Below are 24,790 nucleotides of genomic sequence, written 5' to 3' on the forward strand. Positions count from 1 at the left end.
AGCCATAAAAAGGCAGCTACTTTCAATTTTTCTGAATGCTTGCAAAAAAGCTTCTCTTTAATCTGTTCTTTTGCCCCAAATAAGATTTTTCCTCTTTATAGTGTACAATAATGCAGTCTGTGAAAAGAAGCCAAGCTTCTGATTGAGGTGTGGTGGGATAAGTTTGCTCCAAACATTTTTTTTTCTTTAATTGAAGTTTTGTGCCATTTATGGACAAGGAATGTGAAATAGGGAGAATTTCCTTCTGCAGCTATTTTCCACCCCTTCAGCCTCACTTAGTTTTATCTTGTCCCATCACCATTATTACCCATTATATTTATATATGTGTTTAGCAGGCTGACTTGCTCAGTGTCTATAAAGGTGTAATGAGCAATTTGGGTTAATGATTTTCTGCAGCTGCTCAGAACAGTTGGTAGTAACGTCATCACTTACGCCTTCCAAAGAAATGTGAATGAGGCATCAGATGCAGACCAAATTGGCTTTGCCTGTTGAACGGAGGAACCCTGGATGTGGGTGTGTGTGTGGAATAGCAGTTCATGCATCTTTTATTCCTTGATTGGATGGATGTCAACACTGGAGCTTCTCTCTAAAAGAATCTTCGTTGTTAGGAAAGAAAAATGATTAAAAAAAGACAAACGTATTTGGGTTGCCATCTTGATGAAAGGGTATTGCTTTAACAGAATTGTGAATTTTTACAGAGTTGTATAATTTATAGGTGAACTTTGAAAGAACATAACACCAATGCCTTCCAGCTCCCTTTAGGGAGTAAAGAAGCTGGCACAGAGAAAAGAACATTGGATTGAAAATAGAGCAACTGGGTTCAAGTTTCCTACTCAGCAGGATTTTAGGTGTGTGACCTTGAGCAATTAGTTTAACTTCCCTGAGACTCAGTTCCCTTTTCGGTGAAAGTGGGAATACTGAACAGCTCATAGGATGGTTTCAGGAAAAAGGGGAAAAAATCACATGAAAGCATAGTTTGCAGTGGCATGCAGGTGTTAGTTGTCACTATATATATTTTTAGAGGTCTTTTCATTAGATTATGTGCCCAAATACAAATCATGAAGTTTCTCTGCATATATAAAGGATGTTTGACCTCTCTGTTTTCTCAGTCCATTATTTATCTAAAAGTCTCTCCTGCTGATGATAACTTTCAGGCTTCCCCTTTCTCTCTTCCTGGCTCTTCTCAGATTTATGGAAGTACTGTAATATAATGACTATTTTGCCTTGTGTTGGTAATTTTCATATTTTAGGAATCCAGAACTTGACGGTTATCTGGAAGTCTGTAGGCTCACTTAGGGACAGTTCGATTCAAAATTTTAAATGAGAATTATTTTGGAATTTCCTTCTAGTCCTGTCTGCCTCTCTTAAATATATGTGTGGTGACTGTGGATTAGTTAATACCTTCTCCTTTAATACCAGGTCCCCTCCCCTTTATGATATCCTGTGTTCTGAACCCTCTTGGATTTCCTTATACCACAACTCGATCTGTGTTCTCTGCAATGGTACAAACCATGCCCCGATCTCTAGTTGATGTCTGCATCCCAGAGCCAGGCATGTGTTGGGCCCATAACCATAGCTTGTTAAATGAACAGACACAACGATGAGGAGATAGCCAATCTGCTCAGTTAATTGGAGCTAAAGAGTTAATTAGTGTAAATGATTTCATGGATTGTGTCTCTCAGACTTCGAATTTGCCTTCTGGCTGGCACCTTACAAAGTCATAACCTGTGGAAGTGGCAGATGGTGGGGAAAGATTTATAGCCCCGGGGCAGGCTTGGAAGGTGGGAGAGGTGGGCACATATTTCTAGATATGTAACCTTGTCATCCTGTTCTCACAGTTTTGTTAGGGCTGAAGGCACAACCTAGTACATCTGTGATTGAAGAGATGGAAATTTTTGTCCCCTTTCCACCTATCACCCCAAAAGTTTCTTGGAACATTTTCATTTCACAACTTCATAAGTGTTCTGAACACTAATGACTAATATTTATTGCGCCACAATTTTGGCAGAAAGGGCTTGGCATATATAATTAAATTCTAATAAACTATCCTATATTTAGGTGCTGTTTTTAATTTTCTTTTACGGATGGGGAAACCAAGAAACTAAGAGATTATTAAGTTGCATCAAGTTACAGTCAGTGAATGGAAGAGCCAGGAATCAAACTCAGATATGTTGGCTCCAGATTCTATGTTATTAATTAGCATGCTATAATGGATCATTGCACAGAAAAATCTGCCTGTGTTCAGAGATGCTGAGATAGACATTTCCTGGAGACTTGCAGGGGATAGCAGTGATCAACAGATTGCTATAGGCCTTTATGGCCACCATGAGAAATATGTTTAGACCATAAGAATTGGGAGTGTGCAGGTACACTTCCATGGAGAAGATTACTAAAGGCAGTTCCCTAGAGACAGTGCTTCTGAGTTCTGCAGGACAAGAATGTCAGGATCTACATAAAAACATCCTTGGAGGGCAGCACAAGTATTTTAGATATGCAATTGAGAGAGGAGTTTTCACAATCAGGCAAACTGGTGACATCCTCATGAAAAAGGAGAACTAGATAAAGCTGTATAATAGAATAAAATGCCTACTCTACACTCTGTGGAAGTAGGCTGGGGTATTTCTCTTAGTTAGGATTAAGGTTCCCTTCAAGAATTATTCTTGGTCTAACCTGTCTCACACATGAATAATGAACAGGGCCCCCAGGTTCCTTGCTGTATGATTATATGTATGATACATATGTATGTATGTGTGTGTATATGTGTATATATATATGTATATATATGTATGTGTGTGTATAGATATATATGAATATGGTCACTTTTACCTGGACGACTGTTTCAGTTATTATGGCTTGTTGTTTACCTATGAAGTTACTTACAAAACAGAAATAGACCCACAGACATAGAAAACAAATGTATGGTTACCAAAGGGGAAATGGGGGGAGATAAATTAGGAGTTTGTGACTAACATATATGCACTACTATATATAAAATAGTTAAATGACACAGACCTACTGTATAGCACAGGGAAGTATACTCAATATCTTATAATAACCTATAATGGAAAATAATTAGAAAAGAATATATATTATATATATTATATATATTTATATACATGAATAACTGAATTACCGTACTGTACACCTGACACTAACACAACACTGTAAATCAAATATACTTCAAAAAAATGGGAAAAATCTTTTAAAAATATTAAAGTAATGAATGCTCATAAAAATTTACCTTTGACCTTACTTCCTTTCCCCTTTCAAAGATACAACTACTTATGTATCCATTCATAATTTCCATGCATATACAAGCTCATATATATTTATGTATGTTTGTACATTTTTTATAAAACTATGTATGAGCATTTTATAATTTATTATTTTTACTAAATAATTTATCTTGGAAATTGATATTTCATCAGATATGAAAACATATCTGTACATATATATCATGTACATCTACTATAGCCTATTAACCAGTTCCCTATTAATGACTATTTAGGTTATTTCTATTTTTTCCAATCCTAAACTTTTGCTGTAATGGATACTTAAATAGACTTATAATAAAGTTCTGTATCCTTATAATACATTTCTAGAAATGGAAGTGTTAGATTAAGCAATATGTACATTTTAAATGCCAATAGATACTACCAATTTTCCTTGTAAAAAGTTGCACTAATCAGGAAGCTGTTAAAGCCTTTTTAATAGACTCATATAGATTTAACTCTAATAAGATGTGATTCTGCCTGGAACTAATGAAGATACACCAGAATAGATATTAAAGATAGTCATTGAGGATTAGTAAGATCTCTCTAAGCACAGAAATTGGCAAGGAAGACATTCCAGGGAGAGGAAATGGTAGGAAAAAAGATAGAAAAATATATAAGGCCTTCAGGGAATAGTTTTGTGATTTTTGAAGAGCAAAAATTAGTGTTAATAAGAGATAATACAGTTTTAATTACACCTAGCAAATATCTGGTAAACATATGGCCAGAAGCATAATTATCCATTCGATTTAAGTTTCTTAGGGCAAGCTAAGCTACCTGCTGTAACAAACATTCCCTAATCTTAGTAGCTTAACCAAATAACAGCTTAGTTGTCTCTCTTACTCTCAAGGGGGAAGATCTTTGACATACTGAGCCTTTCAAGGGTCTAATTTTCTTTCATGCTGAGGCTCCATAATCTTTAACCCCTGGTTTCAAGGTTGCTCTGATTTCATGGTGTCATCCAGTCAACAGATGGGTGAAGGAAGGAGAAACATAATAAAGTACATCTACTCTTAACTGTCTTTTTAGTAACCTATTGCTGCACAGCAAATTATGCCAAAATTTAGCAGGATAAAACAACACACATTATCTCACAGGTTCTGAAGGTCAGGTATCTAGACATGGCTTAGCTGGGTCCTTTGTTTCAGGATCTGTCTCAGGCTGCAAGAACAGTATCAGCCAGGGGTGGGGTCTCATCTGAAGAGTCAAATGGGAAAGAGTCCTTGTTCAAACTTACTCACATGACTGCTGGAAGATTCAGTTCCTTGAGTCCTGTTGAACTAAGGTTATTGGGCCTCTTTCAACATGGTACCTTGCTTCATAAAGGTGAGAGAGAGAGAGAGAGGGGGAAAGAGAGAGAGCAAAGAAGAAGAAGGGGAAGAAGAAGAAGAAGAAGAAGAAGAAGAAGGAGGAGGAGGAGGAGGAGAAGAAGAAGAAGAAGGAGAAGAAAGAGAAGAAGAAGGAGAAGGAGAAGAAGGAGAATAAGAAGAAGAAGGAAGAGGAGGATATTTTTAAATGGATAGAAGAAACTCACTAGCCAGCCCATAAATAAAGGGACGGGATTTCATATAAGGGTGTGAAAACCAGGAGACGGGTATCACTGGGGATAATTTTAGAGTCTACTTGCCACTACTGTATTGGTCCAAAGTGATACCGCAATGGGAGAAGCCACAACAGTGAGAGGCCCACGTACCGCAAAAAAAAAAAAAAAAAAGAAAATAGGGACATAATGTCTATGAAACAATGACTATCATTACTTCTCTTATCAGTAGAATTTCTTTAAAATTCAAACAATAGACCTGTAAACTGGTCTGTTGTTACAATTTACCTGTAAACTGAATTTATTTTTCTTACTTCCTAAGTGACTCTGTAGTTGGACAATTTATTATCTGGGTTTTTTGAACTACATTTTCATGGATGGTGTATGTTAGTAGAAGATCTTGAATTTGAAAAGAAGGTTTTTCCCATTTTTTGTACAGGTGAGTTTTTAAAAATTCCTTTTCGTCACTCATAAGTGATTTCATCTTGCCTAAAAGAAGTGTTAATCCCCATAACAATAGAAGGGGATATTCTTTATCTACCATACCAGCTACTTAGCTATACTTTTCTTTTTTAATTTTTATTTTTTAATTGAAGTATAGTTGATTTACAATGTTGTGTTAGTTTCAGATGTACAGCAAATTGATTCCATTATACATACATACATATATATATATATATATATATATATATATATATATATATATATATATATATATAATTTTTCAGATTCTTTTCCCTTATGGGTTATTACAAAATATTGAGTAGAGTTCCCTGTGCTATACAGTAGGTCTTTTTTGGTTATCTATTTTATACATAATAGTGTGTATATATTAACCCTAATCTCCTAATTTATTCTCTTTTAAAAGTATGGAAAATATGTTTAATCCTCATTTTACAAACAAATCTAAATTGACTGCACATCAAAATTTTATTTTCTGTTTATAGGTCTGCCATTATATGGTGTGTGAGATTTGGTAAGTTATGTAAACTTCCTAAATCTTTCTTTCCTAATTGTTTAAATTAGATACTTAATTCTTGATAATAAGTTCCTCTCACTTTTTGAATTCTATAATTCCATGAGTAAAATCATAAGATCTATTAACTTTTGAATTCTATGATTCCATGAGTAAAATCAGAACATCTAAAGCATATATTTACAATTTTTCAGCACAGTGTTTAACTGAACAACTAACTTGAGATCAATTTTTTTTGTCTTTTCCCCATCTATTTCTGTAGAACTTTTAGTGGCCTACAACAACCATGTTATTGTCACAGATTCTGTAGCTCAGGAATTTAAACAGGACCTCAGGCAATAGCTTTTTACTGTTATACGATGTTTCAAGACACTACAGGAGGCTTGAACTTCTCAGAGCATGGTGACTGGGTCCCTTGAAGGAGGATCCCTGGGAATGACCAGAGATCAAGGTTCTAAGACAAAAAGGCAGATATACTGTGGCTTTTAAATATTTAACCTTTGGGCTTCCCTGGTGGTGCAGTGGTTAAGAATCCGCCTGCCAGTGCAGGGGACACGGGTTTGATCCCTGGTCTGGTAAGATGCCACATGCCTTAGAACAACTAAGCCCATGCGCCACAGCTACTGAGCCCACAAGCCACAGCTACTGAGCCCATGTGCCACAACTACTGAAGCCCGCGCACCTAGAGTCTGTGCTCTGCAACAAGAGAAGCCACTGCAATGAGAAGCCCACTCACCACAACAAAGAGTAGACCCCACTCTCCGCAACTAGAGAAAGCCCGTGCGCAGCAACAAAGACCCAACACAGCCAAAACCAAAATAATTAATTAATTTTAAAAAAGGAAAAAATTCCTTAAAAAAAAACCAACTTAACCTTTGAAGACACATGGCATCACTATCAGTATGCTTGGTTGCGGAAATAGAAACAATCCTTCCCAGGTTCAAGGGGAGATGACGTAGCCCCCATTTCAAAGGGGAGGAAGGTCAAAGAATTTGAGGCTGTTTTAAAACCACCACAACTTAAAGCTTTTTGCCATGAATTTTGTTTTTATTTTAAATGTATTTAAATTTTGAGGGGTTGGGTATAAGAAGAATGGAATGGATTAGAACATTTAATAACATTTTAGAGAAATAAAACAGAGTCCTTAATAATAGTTTACAGTAATAAAAATTTTTACACTAATTAAAAACAGTTGGTTAATAAACAGGGTCTAGTCTTTCTGTGCTCTGTTTGACATTACTGTCTTTTAAAAGGCAGTCTAACTAGGTAATTATTATGCTTGGTCAAAATAAAAGAAGGTTAGTACGTATTGCCTTGAACATTTCATTTATGTTATCTCTCTGACCCCTTAGAGGACATTAGAATGCTCTTCCTGGACATGGTGCTTTCATGTATAATATATCATTTCTTTTTGTAATAACATTGCAAACATACAAATTATTAAACCTTCTTAAAAATGAGGAAATTCAACTTTAGAGAGTGTCTCTTTCTTGGTCAAGGGTACCTTGGAGCTGAAATATAATTCTTTTAATGGTAAGTTTAGTATTTGTGTCAGTTAGGATTCCTTGTTTGCAAGAAAAAGAAAATAAAATTCAAAGTGGCTCAAAAATAAGTACAAATATTGCTATCAGATACATCAAAATTTCCAGCAGTGGGACAGCTTTCCAAAGGACCCAGTTTCTTTCCATCTATTTCCTTAGCCATGTTCAGCATTTTGGCTTTGTCACTGACTCTACCCAAGGTCATTATACAGTCTCACAATCAAACATGACAACTCCAGCAGGGTTGTTTTCCCACTGGTTACCTCTTTTTCATATCAGTAAGACCTTTCTCAAGAGCAGCACCATTATCCCAAGACCCTATGCTGGAGGGCCCCTTATTCAATTAATTACTTCCAAGAATATCACTTGGAAAGAAAATTAGGGATTTTCCAGCATGAAACAGGTTAGGGTAAATTGTTAGATGGGCTTTTTTTTTTTCTTTTTTTTTTTTTGTGGACACCATACTACATCCCTTAGAGAAGTCACTATATAGTAAGTATATTAGTAAGGGCAATGAGAGCTGCTTTAACAAATGCTACCCCCCTCAAATACAATGGCTTAACATAATAACGTTTTAATTTTCACTAAAACAACAGGTTAAGGAAGGGATTCCTGGTTTGTGATTGGCTTTCCTTCACAGGGAGATTCAAACCAGACTCTTTTCTTCTTGTTGCTTCACTATCCTGTTAGGGCTTCAGAGTTCTTTGCTTTAGGTGGCACATGGAGAAGAGAAAGTAGGAAAGATCCAGCAGTTTTTAACTGACTTGTTCTGAAAGTAACGTATCTTCTGCTTACATGTTTTGGTGAGAACTAGTGACAGGGATCTACTTAAATATTTAATATAAGTAGTGGGAATGTAATCCCTTGAACAAGCTGCCATTTTATGAAGTTTGATGGACATTTCACTATCCCTGTTACTGTAGGCATTCAACAAAGCCAAGAGTAAATGATGCCTTTGTTCTTTGTAAACTGACAACTTCACTTGATTTATACATTACTTCTTTCTATTAGCAAAAAATGAGCATCTTGTAATACCAGACTATGACCCAGGCATGGAGGACACTCTAAGGGTGGACCAGGCACATCTGTGATGAATCTAGCTGGGGAGGGGTCAGAAACAGAAAATGATAGTACAGTGGGATGCATGCTATAGCAGAGGCATGGACAAAGGGCCACTGGGAACAGAGGTTGAAGTGCCTCATTCTGTAGAAGAATACAGAAGGACTCCATAAGGAATTCCCAGTGGAATTCAGAAAGAATGAGTAGGAGTTCAGCAGACAGGTAAGGGGAGGGTGGAGGCTAGGCTAGGGTTTCCCTCACGAAGGGATTAATGTATGCAAAGGCAGAGAGAATGAGGAGGAAGTTGCATGTAGAGTTTTTGGACTTGTGATAGGCAGAGCAGGGTCCTATAGTGGCAGATGTTTGTATAAGGGTGTGAGAGTACCAAGGTGTGTGTGTGTAGCGGGGGGGGGCATGAGAAAGAGAAAATAAAGACAGTCTGAGGAAGTGGATTTGCCTTGAGTAAAAGGAGGTCAATATTTATTTAATTTTTTGGAGGAAGATGGGAAACTGAAAAAAAATAGATGTCCTGAGCCTTTATTTTTTTCCCTTAGAGATTGGCTTCAGGAGACTTGAGAAGGGTTCTTTTCAATTCCTCTGGGCTCCTTAACTGGAAAACACTCATCTGTTTCCACTATGGTGTGATATGACTCACAAAATGAACTAAACATTGAAGGTTTTTTCCCTTTATGGGCACCTAGTTATAAAATGTAGACAAAGAGAAAGTTTATGGAAGATAACTAAAGGAACACATAAGTAAGCATCTGTGTTTTGTTTTGTTTTCCTCTTTTTCCTATTCCCAGGTGTGAGTCCTGCACTGGGCCCTTTGAAACACTGTGTTCATGGTGTGGACTCCCTCAAGTCATGCTGGTGTGGCTTCAGGAAACGGCAGTGATGGTGGAATCATGGTATTCCAGAGGCTGGGGAAGAAAATTTTTTCAAAAAGGCCAATATAAATATTCAGATTAGTATATCTTCCTCTTGCAGGATATATACAACTTTCTGTTTATTCCCATTGGAATATTAAAACAAATTTTCAATGATTAATATGTCATAAACTTCAGGCAGAATGAGGGGAAAAGTGATGTTATAAACTAAGTGGATGACAGGTTACTATGAGTGCAATAGTCTCAAAAGCAAAAATGTATGTGGTAAAGCACTGCATGGTTTGAATGCATGGAAAGGTAAAACGAAAAGAATAATGATATTTTTTTGGTGGTGTGGGTCAGTTATTCTTGGCTCATTTTTGTCATATATCTTTTATTGCTTATCACTTTTTTCTAAATAAATAAAAGCGAGAAAACACAGGAAAAGTAATGGATTGCAAGCCCTAAATATTTGAATCCAATAATAGTTTGATTACTTGAGTTTTGAAAGGATTTATATGAATACAAATGTTACAAAGACATGTTATTGTATACATTTCAAGGTTGAAACAGAAACCCTCACTAGATAAGCAGCTGTTGTAATAGTTGAACTATGCAAATAGGTATGTGAATATGCACATACAAGACAAGGATCGTAAAAAATAATTTTTAAGATTCTTTTAAACTTGTTTTTCTGCATTGGCACTTTCTTACTGTCTTTGGAATGTTGACCCGACATATCTATTCTTTAGTTTTGGTTTTTGTGTTTGTTGGGCTGTGAATCTTGATCTCTACATCTCATCTCATTTCTTGATGTAGAGCTTAGCTAGATGTTTGCTTTCCTCTGGCTGCTGCTTCAGACTTGAGCTGTCAGAGAGATGGTAAGAGTACTTCCTCCCTGAGCTGGGCCTTGGGAACTGTGGTTGGCCTGGACCCAAGTCCAAATGATACTATTTCCTGCTGCTTACTTAGGTTAGTGAGAGTGGTTTTTATGTTAGTGTTTTGGCTTCTTGCCTCTGGCTTTGTCCAAGGAGCTTAGATTTCTATTTTTGTTCAATTTGTGACCTACATTCTTGAGAGACTTAAGGCCCACTTTGTTTTTGATGAATGGTTACAGCATCCTTTTTGAAAACACTCTTTCCCTGTCCCATCACCTTCAAAGTTTGAAATGTTTCCCATGTTTAAGTATGTGACTTTGGCTAAAGTTAGTAGCAACACAACTTGACATCTGTGATCTCTCCACTCCACTTCCTCTCTCTTCTTTATGTGGGTGGCCACTTAAACGATGCTTAGTTTTTTAGTTTCATTCTGTTCAGCATCTCTGCTTTTGCTAGGGGTCTACAAAATCTGCAAAATACATCTTGGGCACTATTTAGAGATTAACAGGGTAATTGCACGTATTGACTATTAATTACAACTCAAATTCTGCCCAGAGTACTTGAGCACTAATACATTCATTCAATAAAGATTCAGTGAGTAAACTGTGTGCAATCTGGCACTGTAGGAGGTTTTGAAAATGGAAAGAGGAGTAAGATAAGGTCCCATTTTCAGGGTTTACGGTTTGGTGTAAGGTGACAAATGGCAAAATGTGTTATGTGCTGTAAGAGGGAGCATAAGATGCCTTAAATAAGACGTTGCCCTTTGAGGAGTGCAGCTTAGTGGGGAGAGAAACAGTGGTGCCTGGAACATAATAAACAATCAATATCTTTTTTTTTTTTTTTTTTTTTTTGCGGTATGCGGGCCTCTCACTGTTGTGGCCCCTCCCGTTGCGGAGCACAGGCTCCGGACGCGCAGGCTCAGCGGCCATGGCTCACGGGCCCAGCCGCTCCGCGGCATATGGGATCCTCCCAGACCGGGGCACGAACCCGTATCCCCTGCATTGGCAGGCGGACTCTCAACCACTGCGCCACCAGGGAGGCCCTCAATATCTTTTTTTAAATTAATAAATGGGGTATAATGTAGTGGTGTGTGCACTGTATCATGCTTTCTTCCCGTCCTCACCCATTTTCCCATTTTCAGGAATTCCTTTGGGGAATCAATTGTTTTCCTTTTCTCAGTCCACTGGATTTGTGTGGGACTCTCCCCACCTCCAACTTCATACTAAACTAATCAGGTATTCCATACCCCTGGCCCCACCATGAGCTCATGACCCTGGCTAAGACAACGAGAGCAAGTCCAGGACGTTTTTGTGGTTATAGAAATATAATTACTTTTCCACCAGAACATCTGAGTGAATGAATCAGATTTGTGGTTCCCATCTTTGCACATGAAAAAAGGTCCTGTCTAAGAATGGACCAACACAGTGGACAGCAGAAAGGACTGGTATCAAGATTGAATCCTGACAACCTCATTTGAGCCCTTCGCTTAAGGGCTTGACTTAAGGCAGACGTCTTCTTGGACACTCCATTCATGTGAGCCTCCAATTCCCTGTCTTGCTTCAGCCAATTTGAGCATGTTTTCTGTTTCTTGCTACCAAAAGAAAAGACCTGCTTGACATATATAGGAACCCGAAGTTGAAATCATCTAATTCTGCTTGGGAGAAGATTTCACAAAAGTGAATCTCCAGCTGAGAATATGAGGATATGACCAGATAGATAAAGAAGGAAGTGGTTTCCCAGTAGAGGAATCAGTGCTAGCAAAACACAGAAATGGGAAAAACAATGTCCTATTATTATTTTTTTTAATTTTATTTTTTTATTCGTTTCTGCTTGATAACAAAGTGAGTCAGTTATACATATACATCTGTTCCCATATTCCTTCCCTCTTGCGTCTCCCTCCCTCCCACCCTCCCTATCCCACCCCTCCAGGCGGTCACAAAGCACCGAGGTGAACTCACTGTGCTATGCGGCTGCTTACCACTATCTATCTACCCTACATTTGGTAGTGTATATATGTCCATGCCTTTCTCTCGCTTTGTCACAGCTTACCCTTCACCCTCCCCATATCCTCAAGTCCATTCTCAAGTAGGTCTGTGTCTTTATTCCTGTTTTACACCTAGGTTCTTCATGATATTTTTTCTCTTAAATTCCATACATATGTGTTAGCATAAGGTATTTGTCTTTCTCTTTCTGACTTACTTCGCTCTGTATGACAGACTCTAGGTCTTTCCACCTCATTACAAATAGCTCAATTTCGTTTCTTTTTATGGCTGAGTAATATTCCATTGTATATATGTGCCACATCTTCTTTATCCATTCATCCGATGATGGACACTTAGGTTGTTTCCATCTCCAGGCTATTGTAAATAGAGCTGCAATGAACATTTTGGTACATGACTCTTTTTGAATTATGGTTTTCTCAGGGTATATGCCCAGTAGTGGGATTGCTGGGTCATATAGTACTTATATTTGTAGTTTTTTAAAGGACCTCCATACTGTTCTCCATAGTGGCTGTACCAATTCACATTCCCAACAGCAGTGCAAGAGTGTTCCCTTTTCTCCACACCCTCTCCAGCATTTATTGTTTGTAGATTTTTTTTTTTTTTTTTTTTTTTTTTCTTTTTGCGGTATGTGGGCCTCTCACTGTTGTGGCCTCTCCCGTTGCGGAGCACAGGCTCCGGATGCGCAGGCTCAGCGGCCATGGCTCACGGGCCCAGCCGCTCCGCGGCATATGGGATCCTCCCAGACCGGGGCACGAACCCGTATCCCCTGCATCGGCAGGCGGACTCTCAACCACTGCGCCACCAGGGAGGCCCGTTTGTAGATTTTTTGATGAGGGCAATTCTGACCGGAGTGAGATGATACCGCACTGTAGTTTTGATTTGCATTTCTCTAATGATTAATGATGCTGAGCATTGTTTCATGTGTTTGTTAGCAATCTGTATATCTTCTTTGGAGAAGTGTCTAAGTAGGTCTTATGCGCATTTTTCGATTGGGTTGTTTGTTTGTTTTTGTTATTGAGCTGTATGAGCTGCTAGTAAATTTTGGAGATTAATCCTTTTTCAGTTGCTTCATTTGCAAATATTTTCTCCCATTCTGAGGGTTCTCTTTTGGGCTTGTTTATGGTTTCCCTTGCGGTGCAAAAGCTTTGAAGTTTCATTAGGTCCCATTTGTTTATTTTTGGTTTTATTTCCATTTCTCTAGGAGGTGGGTCCAAAAGGATCTTGCTGTGATTTATGTCATAGAGTGTTCTGCCTATGTTTTCCTCTAAGAGTTTGATAGTGTCTGGCCTTACATTTCAGTCTTTAATCCATTTTGAGCTTATTTTTGTGTATGCTGTTAGGGAGTGATCTAATCTCATACTTTTACATGTCCCTGTCAAGTTTTCCCAGCACCACTTATTGAAGAGGCTGTCCTTCATCCACTGTGCATTCCTGCCTCCTTTATCAAAGATAAGGTGACCATATGTGCGTGGGTTTATCTCTGGGCTTTCTATCCTGTTCCATTGACCTATATTTCTGTTTTTGTGCCAGTACCATACTGTCTTGATGACTGTAGCTTTGTAGTATAGTCAGAAGTCAGGGAACTGGATTCCTCCAGCTCCGTTTCTCATTCTCAAGATTGCTTTGGGTATTTGGGGTCTTTTGTTTTTCCAAACAAATTTTGAAATTTTTGTTCTTCTGTAAAAAATGCCAGTGGTAGTTTGATAGGGATTTCATTGAATCTGTAGATTGCTTTGGGTAGCAGAGTCATTTTCACAATATTGATTCTTCCAATCCAGGAGCATGGTATATCTCTCCATCTATTTGTATCATCTTTAATTTCTTTCATCACTGTCTTATAATTTTCTACATACAGGTCTTTTGTCTCCTCAGGTAGGTTTATTCCTCGATATTTTATTCTTTTTGTCGCAATGGTAAATGGGAGTGTTTCCTTAATTTCTCTTTCAGATTTTTCATCATTAGTGTATAGGAATGCCAGAGATTTGTGTGCATTAATTTTGTATCCTGCAACTTTACCAAATTCATTGATTAGCTCTAGTAGTTTTCTGGTAGCATCTTTAGGATTCTCTATGTATAGTATCATGTCATCTGCAAACAGTGACAGTTTTATTTCTTCTTTTCCGATTTGGATTCCTTTTATTTCCTTTCCTTCTCTGATTGCTGTGGCTAAAACTTCCAAAACTATGTTGAATAAGAGTGGTGAGAGTGGGCAAACTTGTCTTTTTCCTGATCTTAGTGGAAATGCTTTCCACGATGTTGGCTGTGGGTTTGTCATATATGGCCTTTATTATGATGAGGAAAGTTCCCTCTATGCCTACGTTCTGCAGGGTTTTTATCATAAATGGATGTTGAATTTTGTCGAAAGCTTTCTCTGCATCTATTGAGATGATCATATGGTTTTTCTCCTTCAATTTGTTAATATGGTGTATCACGTTGATTGATGTGCGTATAGTGAAGAATCCTTGCATTCCTGGAATAAACCCCACTTGATCATGGTGTATGATCCTTTTAATGTGCTGTTGGATTCTGTCTGCTAGTATTTTGTTGAGGATTTTTGCATCTATGTTCATCAGTGATATTGGCCTGTAGTTTTGTTTCTTTGTGACATCCTTGTCTGGTTTGGTGTCAGGGTGATGGTGGGCTTTTAGAATGAGTTTGGGAGTGTTTCTCCCTCTGCTATATTTTGGAAGAGTTTGAGAAGGATAGGTGTTAGCTCTTCTCTAAATGTTTGATAGAATTCGCCTGTGAAGCCATCTGGCCCTGGGCTTTTGTTTGTTGGAAGAATTTTAATCACAGTTTCAATTTCAGTGTTTATGATTGGTCTATTCATATTTTCTATTTCTTCCTGATTCAGTCTTGGCAGGTTGTGCATTTCTAAGAATTTGTCCATTTCTTCCAGGTTGTCCTTTTTTTTTTTTTGTGGTATGTGGGCCTCTCACTGTTGTGGCCTCTCCCGTTGCCAGATGCGCAGGCACAGCGGCCGTGGCTCATGGGCCTAGCCGCTCCGCGGCATGTGGGATCTTCCTGGACCAGGTCACAAACCCATGTCCCCTGCATCGGCAGGTGAACTCTCAACCACTGCGCCACCAGGAAAGCCCCAGGTTGTCCATTTTATTGGCATAGAGTTGCTTATAGTAATCTTTCATGATCTTTTGTATTTCTGCAGTGTCAGTTGTTACTTCTGCTTTTTCATTTCTAATTCTATTTATTTGACTCTTCTCCCTTTTTCTCTTGATGAGTCTGCCTAATGGTTTATCCATTTTGTTTATCTTCTCAAAGAACCAGCTTTTAGTTTGGTTGATCTTTGCTATCGTTTCCTTCATTTCTTTTTCATTCATTTCTGATCTGAGCTTTATGATTCCTTTCCTTCTGCTAACTTTGGGGGTTTTTTGTTCTTCTTTCTCTATTTGCTTTAGGTACAGGGTCAGGTTGTTTACTCGAGATGTTTCCTGTTTCTTCAGGTGGGATTGTATTGCTATAAACTTCCCGCTTAGAACTGCTTTTGCTGCATCCCATAGGTTTTGGGTCATCGTGTCTCCATTGTCATTTGTTTCTAGGTATTTTTTTGTTTCCTATTTGCTTTCTTCAGTGATCACTTCGCTATTAGTAGTGTATTGTTTAGCCTCCATGTGTTTGTATTTTTTACAGATCTTCTCCTGTAATTGATATCTAGTCTCATAGCATTGTGTTCGGAAAAGATACTTGATACAATTTCAATTATCTTAAATTTACCAAGGCTTGATTTGTGACCCAAGATATGATCTATCCTGGAGAATGTTCCATGAGCACTTGAGAAAAATGTGTATTCTGTTGGTTTTGGATGGAATGTCCTATAAATATCAGTTAAGTCCATCTTGTTTAATGTATCATTTAAAGTTTGTGTTTCCTTATTTATTTTCGTTTTGGATGATCTGTCCATTGTTGAAAGTGGGGTGTTTGAGTCCCCTACTATGAGTGTGTTACTGTCGATTTCCCAGTTTATGGCTGTTAGTATTTGCCTTATGTATTGAGGTGCTCCTATGATGGGTGCATAAATATTTACAATTCTTATATCTTCTTCTTGGATCGATCACTTCATCATTATGTAGTGTCCTTCTTTGTCTCTTCTAATAGTCTTTATTTTAAAGTCTATTTTTGTCTGATATGAGAATTGCTACTCCAGCTTTCTTTTGATTTCCATTTGCATGGAATATCTTTTTCCATCCCCTTACTTTCAATCTGTATGTGTCTCTAGGTCTGAAGTGGGTCTCTTGTAGACAGCATATATATGGGTCTTGTTTTTGTATCCATTCAGCCAATCTGTGTGTTTTGGTGGGAGCATTTAGTCCGTTTACAATTAAGGTAATTATCCATATGTATGTTCCTATTCCCATTTTCTTAATTGTCTTGGGTTTGTTATTGTAGGTCTTTTCCTTATCTTGTGTTTCTTGCCTAGAGAAGTTCCTTTAGCCTTTGTTGTAAAGTTGGTTTGGTGGTGCTGAACTCTCTCAGGTTTTGCTTGTCTGTAAAGATTTTAATTTCTCCCTTAAATCTGAATGAGATCCGTGCTGGGTAGAGTAATCTTGGTTGCAGGTTTTTCTCCTTCATCACTTTAAATATGTCCTGCCAGTCCCTTCTGGCTTGTAGAGTTTCTGCTGAAAGATCAGCTGTTAACCTGATTAGGATTTCCTTGTGTGTTATTTGTTGTTTTTCCCTTGCTGCTTTTAATATGTTTTCATTGGGTTTAATTTTTGACAGTTTGATTAATATGTGTCTTGGTGTATTTCTCCTTGGATTTATTCTGTATGGTACTCTCTGTGCCACCTGGACTTGATTAACTATTTCCTTTCCCATATTAGGGAAGTTTTCAACCATAATCTCTTCAAATATTTTCTAAGTCCCTTTCTTTTTGTCTTCTTCTGCAACCCCTATAATTCGAATGTTGGTGAGTTTTATGTTGTCCCAGAGGTCTCTGAGACTGTCCCTAGTTCTTTTCATTCTTTTTTCTTTATTCTGCTCTGCAGCAGTTATTTCCACTATTTTATCTTCCACCTCACTTATCCGTTCTTCTGCCTCAGTTATTCTGCTATTGATCCCATCTAGAGTATTTTTCATTTCATTTATTGTGTTTCTAATCGTTGCTTGATTCATCTTTAGTTCTTCTAGGTCTTTGTTAACTGTTTCTTGCATTTTGTCTATTCTATTTCCAAGATTTTGAATCATCTTTACTATCATTATTCTGAATTCTTTTTCAGGTAGACTGCCTATTTCCTCTTCATTTCTTAGGTCTGGCGGGTTTTTATCTTACTCCTTCACCTGCTGTGTGTTTTTGTGTCTTCTCATTTTGCTTATCTTACTGTGTTTGGGGTCTCCTTTTTGCAGGCTGCAGGTTCGTAGTTTCCATTGTTTTTGGTGTCTGTCCCCAGTGGCTATGGTTGTTTCAGTGGGTTGTGTAGGCTTCCTGTTGCAGGGGACTGGTGCCTGTGTTCTGGTGGATGAGGCTCGACCTTGTCTTTCTGGTGGACAGGTCCACGTCTGGTGGTGTGTTTTGGGGTGTCTGTGGCCTTATGTTTTTAGGCAGCCTCTCTGCTAACGGGTGGGGTTGTGTTTGTCTTTTGCTAGTTGCTTGGCATAGGGTGTGCAGCACTGTAGCTTGCTGGTCGTTGAGTGAAGCTGGGTGCTGGTGTTGAGACGTAGATCTCTTCGAGATTTTTGCCGTTTGATATTATGTGGAGCTGGGAGGTCTCTTGTGGACCAGTGTCCTGAAGTTGGCTTTCCCACCTCAGAGGCACAGCACTGACTCCTGGCTGCAACACCAAGAGCCTTTCATCCACCCGGCTCAGAATAAAAGGGAGAAAAAGTAGAAAGAAACAGTTAGTAGAAAGAAAGAAAGAAAGAAAGAAAAAGTAAAGAAGGGAGGGAGGGAGGAAGTAGGGAAGGTAGGAAAAAGAGAAAGAGAGAAGATAAAGTAAAATAGAATAAAGTATGATAAAATATAATAGCGTTATTAAAATAAAAAGTAATTATTAAAAAAAAAAACGGACGGATAGAAGCCTGGGACAAATGGTGGCAGCAAAGCTATACAGACAAAATCTCACACAGAAGCATACACATACACATTCACAAAAAGAGGAAAAGGGGAAAAAATCGTAAATCTTGCTCTCAAAGTCCACCTCTTAAATTTGGGATAATTCTTTGTAAAAAGAGGAAAAGGGGAAAAAATCATAAAACTTGTTCTCAAAGTCCACCTCCTCAATTTGGGATGATTCGTTGTCTATTCAGGTATTCCACAGATGCAGGGTACATCAAGTTGATTGTGGAGCTTTAATCCGCTGCTCCTGAGGCTGCTGGGAGAGATTTCCCTTTTTCTTCTTTCTTCTCACAGCTCCCGGGTCTCAGCTTTGGATTTGGCCCCGCCTCTGCGTGTAGGTCCCCTGAGAGTGTCTGTTCTTCGCTCAGACAGGACAGGGTTAAAGGAGCAGCTGCTTCGGGGACTCTGGCTCACTCAGGCCGGGGGGAGGGAGGGGCACGGAGGCGGGGCGAGCCTGCGGCGTCAGACGCCGGCGTGACGTTGCACCAGCCTGAGGCGCACCGTGAGCTCTCCAGGGCAAGTTGTCTCTGGATCCCCGGACCCTGGCAGTGGTGGGCTGCACAGGTTCCCCGGAAGGGGCGTGTGGACAGTGACCTGCGCTCGCACACAGGCCTCTTGGTGGCGGCAGCAGCAGCCCCAGCGTCCCACACCCGTCTCTGGGGTCCGCGCTTTTAGCCGTGGCTCGTCTGGAGCTCCTTTAAGCAGCGCTCTTAATCCCCTCTCCTCGCGCACCAGGAAACAAAGGGGGAAGAAAAAGTCCCTCGCCTCTTCGGCAGCTCCAGACTTTTTCCCGGACTCCCTCCCACCTAGCCGTGGTGCACTAACCCCTTCAGGCTGTGTTCACGCTGCCAGCTCCAGTCCTCTCCCTGCGCTCCGACTGAAACCCGAAACCCGAGCCTCAGCTCCCAGCCCCGCCTGCCCCGGCGGGCCGAGCAGACAAGCCTCTCGGGCTGGTGAGTGCCGGTCGGCACCGCTCCTCTGTGCAGGAATCTCTCCGTTTTGCCCTACCCAGGTACGTGAGGAGTTTCTTGCCTTTTGGGGGGGTCTGAGGTCTTCTGGCAGCGTTCAGTAGGTGTTCTGTAGGAGTTGTTCCATGTGTAGATGTATTTCTGGTGTATCTGTGGGGAGGAAGTTGATCTCCGCGTCTTACTCTTCCGCCATCTTGCCCGGTCCATCCCCCTCCTATTATTTCTGATCCATGAAGCAGAAGCGGTTGTTACTTTTCCAATGTCTTATGTCCTAGGTCTTTTTTTCTTCCATTAGCAAAATGTGATGTTTTTATAAAAGAAATGGAGATATGTTAACTATATATAAAAACAGGCTTACAAGATCGCTAAAGGGCACAAGTAGAATTAGTACGTGGGTGTATTAGTTAGGATAACTTAGCTATGAGTAACTAAAAACCTGATGAACATTGGGTTAAAACAAGGGAACATTCAGTGTACACTTAACAACCCCTTTGGGTGCAGTGGTTCCAAGATTGGCTCGGCAGCTTAATAATGTCATCAAGGACTCATTCTCTTTTCATCCTCCCACTCTGCCATTCTCACCATGATAGCGTTGGACCTCAAGCTTTTTGCCTCATGGTTGACAGATGGCTGCTACAGTTCCAGATATCTCATCATATTCATATTACAAAGTAGGAAACATGGAAGGAAACAAAAGAGTCTTCTATGTTTGCATCTCTATTTTTTTAAAATTAATCATAAAGGATAACATGTCACAAAAATCTCCTCTATCCAGTAGATTTTTCCTTACAGATCACTGGTCAGCACTAGGTTGCATGCTACTCTGTAAGGGAGATAGGGCTGCTGTGATGGCTGAGACCCTTCAGTTCATATCACGCAGCTGAGCATATTGCACTCAAAATGAAATTAAGAGTCTGTTAGCTAGAGAAATGTTGCTACAAACACATAGCTATAAGCATAGTTGCTATGAAGGAAATCAACAGGGTCTGTTATAAGAGTTGTTCTGGATGAGGTGTCAATATAAATATATCACTTTTATTGGTTATAATCTACTTCTCTCAGGGAACTCTTTCTTACCGTCAGTATTTCACAGGACAATTTTAAAACCAACATCATTCTTGGCAAAACTCATTTGAATCTGGCACAATATTTAAAGTTTGAAAGGTATTTTTTCTTTTACCAGTAACTTGAACACGTATTTTAGGGACCACACTGCCCAAAGCCTAGTCGAAAACAACATCAGTATTAAGAACACAGACTTAACAGTTAATAATGACATTGTATATCTGTTTGTTGTCTTTTCTTATCAAAATGCATTCATATAAATTTGTCTCATTTTATTTGTACAACCACATCTAAGTGGTAGCTACTTTTTTCAGCTTACAAGTGAAAAAGTTGAAATACAGAAAATATAAGTTACTTTAAAGCTACACAGTAAGTCAGCGAAAAAGCCAGGTCTAGAAAGAGCTTCTTCCTCTAGTCCCCTTACAGTGATTTCCTAAAGCCAATACATGCCAAATCTATTCTTTCCTCTATTTATCCAACAACCTCCCTTCAATGGGCTTAAGGTGGTGTCTATGAATATGGATCCATAAAATATTTCTTCAGCCAGAGTCAGTAATGGTTTTATTATCTTGATGGTGAATAGGCATTGTGATGTCATTCTGGTGATGCTCTGTGTCTGGTGATGGGACTCGTTTACCTCCTAGAGCGTCTGCTATCAGAGACACACCACACACTCATTTGCAGTAGAATTTTAAGGGGTTGTAGAAATTCTTGGGTCTTATTGCAGAACCTGGAAGAGGCAAGTGTAAACACCATGCCATTACCATTTCTGAAACTCCTTATTTCACTGCCAGTGTTTCTTATAACAGCAGGTTTGAAGTGCCACATACGTTCTAGGTTTTCTTTTGCAAGGGATATGATAGAAATATACATGATATAGTGAGAAAAGCACTAGATTAAGAGTCAGAAAATTTAGATGTACATTGTCACTGTGATTCTTCTGAGCGATCTGGGCTAGGCTGTTGGCTTCTATCAGCTTAGTTTCCTCAACCATTACATGGGAAAGATGGTGATTATGGTGATGATGATGAGGATGTTTTTTACATTTCAGGTTTGTAGTAAAGTTGAACAGTTTATGAGTGTGATTGTCAAACAATTTTTACTTTTCCTCACAATTTTCATTGTATTACTTCATCCTTGATATCTTATTCTTGAATTCGTGAATTTGAAATCATGTTCTGGGTTTGTGTATCCACAGCCATACATGGTACTCCTCTAAGAGCTGTCTCTCGATGAGAAAAACATCTCATTCCTGTCTTTCTTAGTTCAGTTCTCTTGATTTGTGTAACTCAGGGTTTCTCAGCTTTGGCACTAATGAAATTTTGGATCAGATAATTCTGAGTTGTGAGGAGTTGTCCTATGCATGTTAGGGTGTTTATCAGTATCCTCAGCCTCTACCCACTGATTATCAGAAACAACCTACCTCTACCCTATCACAGTTATGATGATCAAAAAAGTCTCCAGACATTGGCAAATGTCCCAAGGGAGGATGGAGGGCAAAACTGCCTCCAGCTGAAAAACACTGGTCTACCTTTATGATCTATATGTTCCTCCCTGTCTCAGAAGACTTGTATTTGTTTAGTACAACTTCAATAATGTAAAAATATGTGGTATGTTTGAAGAGTATTTGGTTCAAAAATAATGAACGAGACTTTTAAATTATTTCATAATTCAAGACACTTTGTGAAATTATGCACATTGTGCTTTAAAAGCACAATAGAATTGAGTTTTAAAATAACTAATAAAATTTTTCTAATCAGATAAGTTCTATCAATTTAAATCATACATTTTCTTTAAAGGAATCTGTACTTTGGTAATCACAATATAGAGACCTAAATATTTTACAGTGCGAAAAGGAAATCCTACTTATGTAGAGTTCACTAACATGAGAGATGACATTAAACCATGAACACTACTATTTGTGCTGCAGATGAGAGGATGACAGGGAAGACATTTAAATGGCATATACATTTGATCTCAAATTTTTTAAAAATTAAAACGTGTAAGCTTAATAAGACAATGTACTTGAAAATCTAGATGTCCTGAAGAAGGAACTATAAAATATTCATGAGATAAAAAAATTAAACTAAAGTAATTTAGCAGTTATCATGACTTCAGTAGAGGAAAGCAGTTTGAGTACCCAGAGACTTAAATTCTCCTTGTTACAGATGATAAATTCATTGTTTGACATGGTAAATAGGCCCACTCAGTGCTATATTTGAGGCCTGTATAGCTCTGACATTCGAGTTGTTTTTGAAAAGCTTTCCCTCTCCCCCAACTTCTATAAAGAAGAAAAAAAAATTTGATATCAGGAAGGCCAAAATGGCCAAAGGAAGTAACTGAAAAACCATTCATTTTGCATTTGTTTATGTAGCCTCACTAGAAGGAGCATTTGTGTTCAAAGGCTTTTATGAAATATTTATTAGGGGATATTTTGAATGAGATGGCCAGTGGGGCTGTGTATGGGAATATTTGGATATGGATATCTTGATTTGTTACCTCTGGTCCCATCTCTACATATCTTGCCCTAAAAAGGGATTGTCATGTCACCAGCTTATGCCTGTGGCTCTGGCCCAAGTTTGAATGAAGAGAAGTCATTTGTGTTTTTGTTTCTAGAATCGTTTCCTTTTCCCCTTAGACTTGTAGAAATCAAATGGTTGCCTGGTAATAACCTTCTACATATTATATAGGTTGGACTAGTGCAAATGTATAAGAGTAGAAGAAAGTGTACAGATCAAAATTCGAATCTGGGAATGGACCCACAAATTTTCCCTGCTGAAGCTTTTTGGAAGTTTTCTCTCTCTTATTTCTCTATATACCTCAGCTTGTTGATAGACCTTCTTTCTGTAGGTGAGTTTCTCCATCAGGAAATCATCCATACTTCCTTTTTCAGCTTTCTGAGGATCTGGAATTCAACAGAGAACACTGGTGGATCTTTAGTGGACTATTTAATTTTCTCAACCTTTGAATCTTTTAGCCAGGACTTTGAGTCCTTAGTTTCTTTTTACTATCAGAAAAAAAAATTGATTATAGATTACTGATTGTCTGGAGGTGGGGGCTGTAGTGGAAACAGTCATTTCAAGAGCAATGGGAAACCACCTAAGGCTTTAAAGCAATTCTATAGCTCACAATTTTATTAATAAATAATATTGCTCTGGCTGCTCCATGGAGGTGGATGAGAAAGGATCAGAAATTATGTTGGAAGACCTGTTAAACTATTTTGGTTGTCCAGGTGAGAGATAATCATGGACAAGGATAATGATAATAGAATAGGAAAAAAATTAAAATATTGAAGAAATATTTTGTAGGTAAAACCAATAGGACATGATAGGTTTGAGGTAGTGTAGAGAAAACGTGAAATCAAAGATGGCACATGGGTTTTTGACTTGAGCAATAGGATGGATCATGTGTCATTTATTGACACAAGTAGCCCGGGGGAAGAAACACACTTAAAAAGAATAATTAAAACTTGAGTTTTAGATGTATTAATTTTGACAAGCCTGTAAGACATGAAAAGTGTGCAGTTGGATATAGTCTGGGGCAGAGCAGAGAATCACTCTATGTTGATAGGGTGAGGTACTCACTCCCATGTAACTTTTCACTACTTTTTTTGTGAATAAGGGTATTTAGTGAAGAAAAGTTGGTTCTTTAATTCAATTTTCTTTTACCTTTCTACTCACATGAGCAGCATCAAAAAATAGAAATCCTTCCTGATTGGCATTGCTGTTCATGTTCCATTGATGACAGCAATATGTTTGTCTTCATGGTAAATGGAGTGTCAACCTGGTTATCTTGGATCAGAAGACCCCTTCATAGTTTAATCTCAAAGCTAAAAAAAGGATTAGTGAGTAACGTCATAGTGATACATCTCATGCTTAAATCCAATAATTTAATTTTAATCAGTTGCATATTATTGGTAACAGTGAATCATAACCTATCTTGCTGTTCAGAGAACCATGACCTTGCACAACTGTATGGAATGAACAGAAATATCTGGGTCTATTTAGTACATTTTATTAGAGCTATTGATCTCTCTCTCTCTCTCTCTCTCTCTTGCTCTCTTTCTTTTTAAAAGGGAATCTTAGTTCCTTTAAATTATCCACAAAATGTCACAGTAAAATAAAACAACTTTACTTAAGGGATTCTCTAAGAATCAGTCAGTTTTGCACAATCTAGTGAGTATATGTGAATCCAGAATGCTATATTAAACTGGAGGAGTATAAAAGAAACTGGACTTTTACCACTTTGTACTGTTTTTCTTCTCAAAATCCAATCTATATTTGGGAGGTAGAATTTTGTGTTGACAGCTAAATATGAAATCCTAATTCATTTTGGATAATTTGGAAATGAAATTGAAGAATACCGTTTTCTAAAAGACAATTTACACTGCAAGATTTATTTTGCATAATATATTTTTATGAGAATTGCAGAATTCAGAAGGGAAGATATCTTCTCCTGCATGATATATCATCTCTGAATATTTTCTTTAGCATGTTATGAGTTCCTTAGGCTTGGGAGGATTATTACTGTAAAAGTAATTTTAACACTGTCT

The sequence above is a fragment of the Mesoplodon bidens genome (genome assembly GCF_964165515.1).
Source record: "Mesoplodon bidens genome assembly, chromosome: 5".
Classification (NCBI taxonomy): Eukaryota; Metazoa; Chordata; class Mammalia; order Artiodactyla; family Ziphiidae; genus Mesoplodon; species Mesoplodon bidens.